Source organism: Pyrgilauda ruficollis, unplaced genomic scaffold (assembly GCF_017590135.1).
Source record: "Pyrgilauda ruficollis isolate IOZ18807 unplaced genomic scaffold, ASM1759013v1 scaffold15, whole genome shotgun sequence".
NCBI classification, from domain to species: Eukaryota; Metazoa; Chordata; class Aves; order Passeriformes; family Passeridae; genus Pyrgilauda; species Pyrgilauda ruficollis.
Window position 1 is genome coordinate 602,137 of NW_024513654.1, and position 8,820 is coordinate 610,956.

Here is an 8,820-nt window from a genome sequence, read left to right on the forward strand (position 1 = left end):
GCTCAGCTCGGTGTCTCAGTGGCAGCATTCCCTAAGCTCAGCTCGGTGTCTCAGTGGCACCATTCCCTAGGCCCGGCTCAGCTCAGTGTCTCAGTGGCAGCATTCCCTAAGCTCAGCTCGGTGTCTCAGTGGCAGCATTCCCTAAGCTCAGCTCGGTGTCTCAGTGGCAGCCTTCCCCAGGCCCGGCTCAGCCCGGTGTCCCACCCCAGGCCGTTCCCTGGCTGCGGGCAGGGCAGAGGCCCGGCCTGGCCTGTGAGCTGCGGCAGGCGGATCCAGGATCCAGGCCGAGCCGGGCCCTGGGGCCGTGGCTGGCCGGGTTTGGGGCCCGGGGCAGGGCTGGGAGCAGGGAGCGCGGCCGGGGATCCCTCAGGAGCTGCTCTGGAGCCCCGGCTGCGGGGCTGCCTCTTCCCGGCTCTCCTGCCTCACAAACTGAATATTCCCGGTGCCCCGTTGAGTTCGGGCCTCTCACACTGACTGCTTGTTTTCCAAGCACGGATTCTGGAAGTTGTGAAGATGCAATTTCTGCCCCTAAGTCCGAGAGAGCAGAAAGAAATGGAAATCAATTCTGCATTTGCTCCCAAACCTCTCTGTTCATGTATTCCTGGTCTCTAAGTCCCTTGGAAAGTGGTACAACTTAAGAACTTTAAAGCCCAGCTGCTTCTAGGGAAGGGCTAAGTGCTTGGAAGGAAAGGTGACAGGTCTGCACTGTTGTGTCTCAGGCTGAGGTGGTTTCCTAAATCCTGTTGGTTGTAGGAAACTCAAGGAAAGTGGTTGATGAACAGACATGGTTAATTGTGATCTTGAACCCAGATGAGTGAAGAACATCCTCTTACAGAGTAAGAGTCTTGTTAGGGACAAGTAAATCTCTCTGCTGGGAGTCTTTATCTTACTAAATGGAATTTTACCTGGAAGTTCTTTGGGATTTTCCTGTGGAAGGACTAAAGTCTAACACTTGCCTGAGTTCAGGATGATTCCTCTCAGAGACATTTCTGCTATGGGCTTGCAGCCTGTTCTTGGTAATGTAGATACAGAAATGTCTTTGACTCAAGTTTTCCATATTTAATTTCTTGCTATGACATCTGTACCCATTTATAAATTCATTACTTGATTTGTGTTTATTCCTTATGCAGTGTGTTGTGTATCAAGTGTTTAAATAAAATAATTTTTTACTTAGTCTCTTGGCTGTCTCCTCTGTAGCTGTAGGAAAGTCATCCTGAAGGGCAAAGAATGCCTTTAAACGCTGTCCTTTGGCAGTGGGAAGTCCTTCCCCCGTGCCCTGGCACTCCAGGCCCTTCTCAGTCATCTCTCTCCAGTCTCTTGTGGGCTCCTTCAGGTGCTGCGAGGCCACTCTGGGGTCACCCCAACCTTCTCCTCTGCAGGTGAGCCCCCCCAGCTCTCCCAGCAGAGCTGCTCCATCCTCTGATCATTTGGTGCTCCTGTGCCTGGCTCCAGCAGCTCCAGGTCCCTCCTGTGCTGGGCTCTGCAGGTGGGGCTCCCCTGGGCACGGGGCAGAGGGGCAGAATCCCCCCTTTCCTGTGCCCACGTGGGGGACAGGGGTGGTTCTGGGGTGGGAGTGCTGGGACAGCTTTCCCTGCTCAGCTCAGCTGAGCTCGGGGTGTGTGTGGGGCCTGGGCAGAGGAGTTGCACAAGCTGGGGACAGGGCTGGGTCTGGTGCCTTTGCAGAATTCCCAGAACTAAGGCACAGGGTGTCAGCAGTGGCTGTTCCCAGTCACTGGGTCACTGCTGTGTACTCAGGGCTTGCACTTGCAAGAAGGTGACGTTCTGCCCTGGCCACTCTGAGCAAGAAAAGCTCCTGAGAGCAAAGTTTCCAAATGTGCTCTGGAAATAGATCCTGCGGGGCCAGCTGCTCTGTGCCCCCCACGTGTGCTGTGGGAGGTGCTGCCAGCGCTGCAGCCCTGTCCCTCAGCTCGTTTTCCATCCTCTGGGTAGGACTAACAGAGCCCTGAGCTCTGCCAGGGAGCTCTCACTGCTACTGCTCTGAAAACAGAGGCTGCTGGAAGGGTAATTCCAAAAAACACGGGGCAAGCCATGGAAAGAGTGTTTATCCTAAAGGGAAGTACGGCTGGTGAGCACACAGAGTCAGATTTCATTAACAGATAGAAACCACACGCATATCACGTGCTAATTGACAGCAAAACACCTGATTATTCTTAGGTGAGAAGCGCAACAGATTTTTTTCCCATGGAATTTTTGTCAGTGTTCCAAACTTTGGAGCAAACCTGTGGTTTGGCAGCTGGTGGTTTGCCTTATGAGCCCCGTGTTTAGTAATTTTACCTGTGTTTTTTACACTGTATTTACCCCTGTGGTATATGAAGACACCCTGGACTTCAGTCCTTGTTACCCTCTGGTGGCTGCTGCCCAGGTCCCTGCTCCCAGAGCTGAGCACAGACCCCACTGTCCCTGAAATACTGGCGTTGTGTGTGGTGTGCATGGCATTCAGACTCTGTCTGCTCCAAAGAAAGATAGCAGATAGGTCCTTGCATCCGCGCCCCTCAGGACAGTCCCTTTGCCACATCCAGACAAATGTCCTAAACCTCGTGGTTCAGCTTTTCCCTCCCTGCTCTCCCAGGCGCCAGCGCTCTGGCAGTGCCATCACCTTCCTCGCTGTCACCAGCCTGTCCCGTGCAGAGCTGCTGTGGCCGCAGTGTCCCTCTGCCCTGGCACCAGCTGAGCCCTGCAGAGGGGAGCTCTTCCAGGAAGGAGCAGCACAGCGTTTTCCTGGCGCTGTGTGTGTGTCCTGGCTGCCTCGGGTGAGGGGACGGAAGGGACAAGGCCGTGTGCTGTGCTCTCTATTTCTGGCTGCCCTGTGAGTCACTGTTTGTGTCCTGCTCACCCTCAGGTAGCGTTTCCAGGTGTTCCACGGGGCTGTCAGAGAGGCTGGAGTGTGAGGAGAAGGGAGGGATCACAGAGCCCTTCTCAGCTGCTGACAGCCCTGAAGAGCCCTGGCAACGTCAGCTTTAGACATCTGAAAGCACTGATGGGTTTTTTCCCCCAAAATAGAAACAAAAGAATCTCTTTGATAGCTGAATCACCTCCTGACTGAAGAAAGTGTCTGTTCTATTGTGTTCTTCGTGCTGTGATCCAGTAATTGCTCTCTGGCTTTATAAGGAAAGATCTAGAGCTAACCCAACGCTTCAGGCAGCTTCTCCGCACTCTGGGAGCTCTTCTGCAGGAGTCACTTTTGGAGTCGTGTCAGAAGTGTTGCTGCCTGAAGAGGATCTTGGGAATGGGTGCTCCACGTCCTGGGCTGAGGAGCCACAGTGGCTGTGGTGTGAATTTGGAAAAGGCTTTGCCTGTTACTGGGGCCCAAGCCAGGGATCACATCTCGTTTGGTGCCTGACTCCTGTTCCGTAGAGCAGGAGCTGGGAGCAGCTGAGGGTGACTTTGGGGATCACCTCCTGGTTATTCACCTGAGAGCTGGGAATTCCATCCTGTTTCCAGTCAGATTTATGGCAGCCAGCCTTTCAGGTTATCTTTGACACTGCCTTTGACACAAGTGGTTGGTTGCTCTGCTCAGTCCCTGCCAGTGTGCTTCAGGGCTGGGTCACGGCGTTGCAGAGGTCCTGGGCACTGCTGGAAGCAACCAGGTATGCCACTGTAGTCTTTCAGGTTAAATTGGGAGCCAAATGTTTGCCACCTTGTTACTCTAATGAAAACCAAATAAATCTCTGCCTTGCCACGTGCTGCATTGTCTGATGTTGGTCTCTCCCAATGTATTCCAGCTTCCCCCACCACAGTGTCTCTTCCCTAGGCAGGCTTTGCTCTGGGGACATTGATGTTTCTTCTCTGTGCCGTGCTGTCCATCCAGAGAGGGCTCTGTGCTGCTTTCACACCTTTCACACCTTGGCAGCAACGAACTGTGAACGTCCTCTTCATTTCCAAGTTACCTTTGAAGGGAGCTTGTATTATAAATAAATGGAATTGCTCATCCCTCTGCTTCTCTCAGATTAAAGTGAAATTATCTTCATCTCAGGAGTCAGAGAAGGCACCTGTCAGGCACAGCAGTGGGTGAGTCATATCTGTGACAGCAAGATTTCTCTCAGTGACACTTCCTTAAATGTCAAAATCTCATTCCTATTCCGCTGGAGCTGCTCCGCTCTCCAACTTCAATTAAAACTTCGGAATAATTCCAAACATTTATGGGTTTGTCCAGCCTCACCCAGATTTTAATTGCTACCTGTGCGTTTTCCTCGGAGAAGTTATGAACGTGTCCCAGCGGAGCTGTGCGTCACTGCCTGGCAAGGTGTGGCTGCAGGTCCTGTGCTCCTTCAGTCCTTCCCCACGGGGGAACTGCCAGCATGGACAGGACACTGCCAGCACTCATTCCTCAAGCGTTTCTTCCTGCATGAAACTAGTGTGGATGCTTAAGGCAGGGTGAAAAGAAAAACGCTTCCCTTTGAAAAGAAAATGTTTGAATTCCGCTGTGAGCACTCCTGTTGGGGAAACACCCATTTATTTCATAGAATCAGGGAATATCTTGAGCTGGAAGGGACCCAAAGATCATCGAGTCCAGCCCCTGTCCCTGCCCAGACCCCCAACATCCCCACCCTGGCATCCCTGGCAGCGCTGGCCAAAGGCTCTTGGAGCTCTGGCAGCCTCGGGGCCGTGCCCATTCCCTGGGGAGCCTGGGCAGTGCCAGCACCCTCTGGGGATGAGTCTGAGCCCAGCTCCAGCCGTTCCCTGGGTCCTGTCCCTGTCCCAGGGAGCAAAGATTGGAGCTGCCCCTCGGGAGGAGCTGCAGACCCCAGTGAGTGTCCCCTCACTTTGGGTCGGCTGCAAGGAGAAGCCCCCAAATCACTTAGGTGGGATGACATACATGTAGGAAATGGCATTTTTCCTTGATGCAGCTTCTCTAGTGTGAGATACTGAGGGCTTGGATGAAGACTCCTTTTCCACTCTTACCTTGCTGATGGCAGGCTGTGATTTCAAGAGGGTCAAAGCATCAAAGGGCCATATGGGCCAAACTCAGGAGTTGAAAATGAACAGGATTAGCAAGCCCTTCTATGTTCCTTGTTGGCTGCCACAGGAAATGCACATCCCAGCAGCAGTGCCTTAGAAAACCCTTGGGGTGCTCTGCTTGCCAGGCTTTGGCATGGGAAAATGCTCAGCAAAACTCTTTAAAAATGAGGGGGCTTTTAAGGGAGGTGGGACTGAACAGGTGCTCCCTACACTCTGCCCAACAGGGTGATGGTAAGTTTGGTTGGCTTCCAGACCCATTATCCTCTTAAACTGGTGGGTTTTTTTCAGTTGTTCAGGTATTTCCTTTATTCATTTTATTCAGAATAACAGAGGAGTAGCTTAGCTGTAGTGAAATACTGGAGAAAATTCAATGCTGAAGCAAGTAGCACTGACATATGGTGGAGCTAAATTGGGTTGGAAGTCTCAGGAAGAATCCTTGAGGAGTTGGTGGATGTTGGTAACAGAATATGTTACTATGGGCTCCATGGAGTGAAATTGTTCAAACTCCTCTGTGTCCAGCCTGTGTGCCCTGTGCACCTCGCAGTGGCAATGGTGTGTGAAGGGGAGGGAGTTCCAAACCAGGGACAGCGGGTTTGGGTACTTTTATTGCCCCAGGAGACTTGTGGAGACAGGGCCCTTCTCTCTGTGACTCCCAGAGCTGTGGCACTGGAGGTGCTTTGTGCTCCAGCCCTGGGGACAGAGGGACAGCCCCGTGTCCCCAGGGAGCTGCTGTTCCCTGAGTGCCAGCTGTGCCCCTCAGGCTGAGGCCGTGGGGGCTTCCCCGATGCCAGGGCACGGCTGTGCACGCTCCCACAGCCCCCACCAGCCCTCTTATCCCAAATACTGCCAGTGCCAGTCAGGCTGCACAGTGTGCTAAGAGCACCACCCACGTGCTGCAGGTCTTCCAGAATGTGAGACATGGTTCTATAAAAAAGAGAACAGGAATGTTGTTGCTTAGGATAGTTACAGCTGGAGCTGTAAAACATGGGAGGAAATAGACTCAGGAGCCTTTAGCTGTCCAGGCCTCTGAGTGCTCTGCTCCTGGGGTGCTGTGGCTCCCCAGTGTCCCTGGGGTGTGGAGGTGTGGTGTTGTGCTCAGGGACACACACAGGGATGGGGGCAGGAGCAGTGGTTACAGCCCGGGACGCCACGGCCCGTCACACTCCTGAGCTGCACAGAGGAGCCCCAAAACATTCCTGTGCCAGAACGTGCAGTGCCACAGACACTCAGCGGAGCTGGAGCGTGTCCCTGTGGTGCTGTCCTGCCCCTGGTCAGCTGAGGAAGCGTCCCTTGGCCCCTGTCCTGGAGCTGTGTGCTCGGGGAACGGCACGAGCTGTGAAACACAGGCTGGCACCGGGCCCGGGGCAGGGCAAACAGCACAGCACAGCACAGCACAGCTCAGCTCAGCTGCTGTCAGCTGCTGCTCTCAGTGATTTGAGCTGCCCTGTTTGCTCACCACAGCCTTAGGAAGTGTTTGCAGCCACTTGGGAAGAGAATATCCTACTCATAAAGAATGCAAATATTATTAGCAGTGCGGCTTGTCTCAACTGTTGAACTCTTTAAAGTCATAACTCTGAAGTGAAGCCTTTTCCATTGATTCATTTCCATCTCAATGTCATAGAAGTTACCGACCAGGCCACACCTATAAAAACACCTATGAGTCTGCTTGTTGAGTTGTATTACAAGCCCTGGCTGGTTACCTGGGCAGGTACTGCCAGGGAGCTTGGCTGTGGCTGGGTCTCTGGGCTCCAGTTCCTCTCTCTGTGCTGCTTTGCTTTGCTGTCACCCAATTACGTCCAGATGGGGGGTACAATTTAACTGTGCCTTCAACTCATTCCAGTGTTGTAGCACACATCATTTTGAGCTTTCCTGATTTATCTCCAGTGTTTCCAAGGTTGAACCTTTCCTCTTTATCCTCACACTGATATTTTTGTCAGCATTCTCTCGTGTCTGTCCTATTGGGGCTTCCCCTTGGTGGTAAGCAGGGCAAGAAAACACCCCAGGTTCAGGTTCTGAGGGGGATGTGGGGCTGGTTTGGTGTTGTGAGACACCATCAGTGTGAGGGGATGAGCTGTGCCCATGTCAAAGCCCCTGTCCTGCTGCTGGCTGTGGCTCAGGTGAGCTCCCTGACAAAGGTGTGCAGGTGCCTGCACAGGCTCCCTGCACTCAGCACACCAAAACCAGGCACTGCACTACTCATTTTACAGATTTCTGTGTTCAAACCTTTTGTCTGAGGCATGTTATACATATGACTTACTGAATCATCCCAGGCAAACCCCAAATCCCTCTGGAGGGCTCCAATGCAGCCACAGGGAGCAGGGAGCTCTGGGTTCCCCAGATGTGAGTGATGAACAGGGAAATCTTGTCAGGCAGAAGGTCCTAGAAGCAGAACACCTTCCCCTGGAGAGCTGGAAGCCCTGCCCTGAGCCGTGCTGCTGAGTGCTGTCTGCCAGCCAGCTTATTTGGAGCTGTTCTCTGCTTTCACTCCATTCTGCACAAACCTCTCCATTACTTGCATGCACAAGTACCCCGTCCCCATCCCAAATTCAGTGTTGGGTTTCAGGCACTCTGATATAAACTGAAAGAGAAGATGTTTTCCCCTCTAATCAAAGCAAAGCTGTTCTCTCCAGGGGTCCCAAAGACGTGGGAAGCAGTGGGGGAGAGTTGAGCTTACTAATGAGCCCTACACCAAAGGCTCTTTTATGGCAGAGGGCTTTTAAATAGGAAGTTGAGCTGCTTAAAGTCAAAGAAAGGAAACTTATTTTGAAGAGCATTTCAGACTAGGTGCTGGTCTGGGGAAGAAGGTGTGCACACCTTGCAGAAGCAGCTGCACCAATGAGAGGGTTTTCTCCAGAAACTCAGAAGTGCCCTTCTGCCTGTGAAATCAGAAGGGAATTACAGTTTCTGCTGAGAGGAGAGCTGCTGGGGCTGGAAAAGCTGCTGTCTCCCACCCTGGCTGCTGAGAGCTCCTCGTGTCTGAGGAACTGGGTGAGTTTGATGTGTCTGTGCAGCCTCCTCCTGCTGGCACTGCCTGAGCAGCTCCATGGAGAGGGTTCTGCTCCTGCCCGAGCTCCTCCCTGAGGGCCAGCACAAGTGAGCTGGGATCTGGAGATGTGGAGCTGGGGAACAGAGTATCTGCCAGTCCTTCAGCAGGGCGAGAGTCCTGGATAAAGCAGTGGGTGAGCCAGGGAGCAGTGCCAGGTACAGCAGGGTGGCCAGGACTGGAATGGCACCTGGGATGGTGGGGTGAGCTCTGAGAGGGCTGGGATGTGCTGCTGTGAGACCCCCAGATGTGCTGCTGCTGGGGGTCTGGGGGGTCTGCAGCTGCTGCTCAGCAGGCTGACCTTGTCCCTGCACCTGTCCCACCCTGCTGCTGGCTCCCCCTGCTCTCGGGTTCTGCTCATGGGGATAGTAATGCTTGTCCTTGCCTGGAGACTTTGGTGGTGAGACTCAAACTGCTGTGTGAACGGCCAGGAACACGGACGGGTGCTGCATCCCGACGCTCCTGTGCAGTCAGACAGAAAATGAAGCTGGGAAACAGGCTGTGACCCCCAGATCCCTCCTCGTCTGGGCCCTTGTTTGGGCACTTTGTAGGAGGTTAATGCTGCCTGAACTCCGGGCAGCAGTTCTCAGGTGTTACCTCCCGGTGCACAGGGGCAGGAGCCTTGGCAGTGGCAATGATGTGTCACACGGGTGGCTGCACGGGCAGAGGCCAGCAGTGAGGCTCAGCAAGGCCGAGTGCCAGGTCCTGCCCGTGGTGACACCCTGAACACCCCGGGCCGGGGCAGAGGGGCTGGGCAGCTGGGAAGGGCCCTGGGGCTGGACACCGGCCCAGGGTGC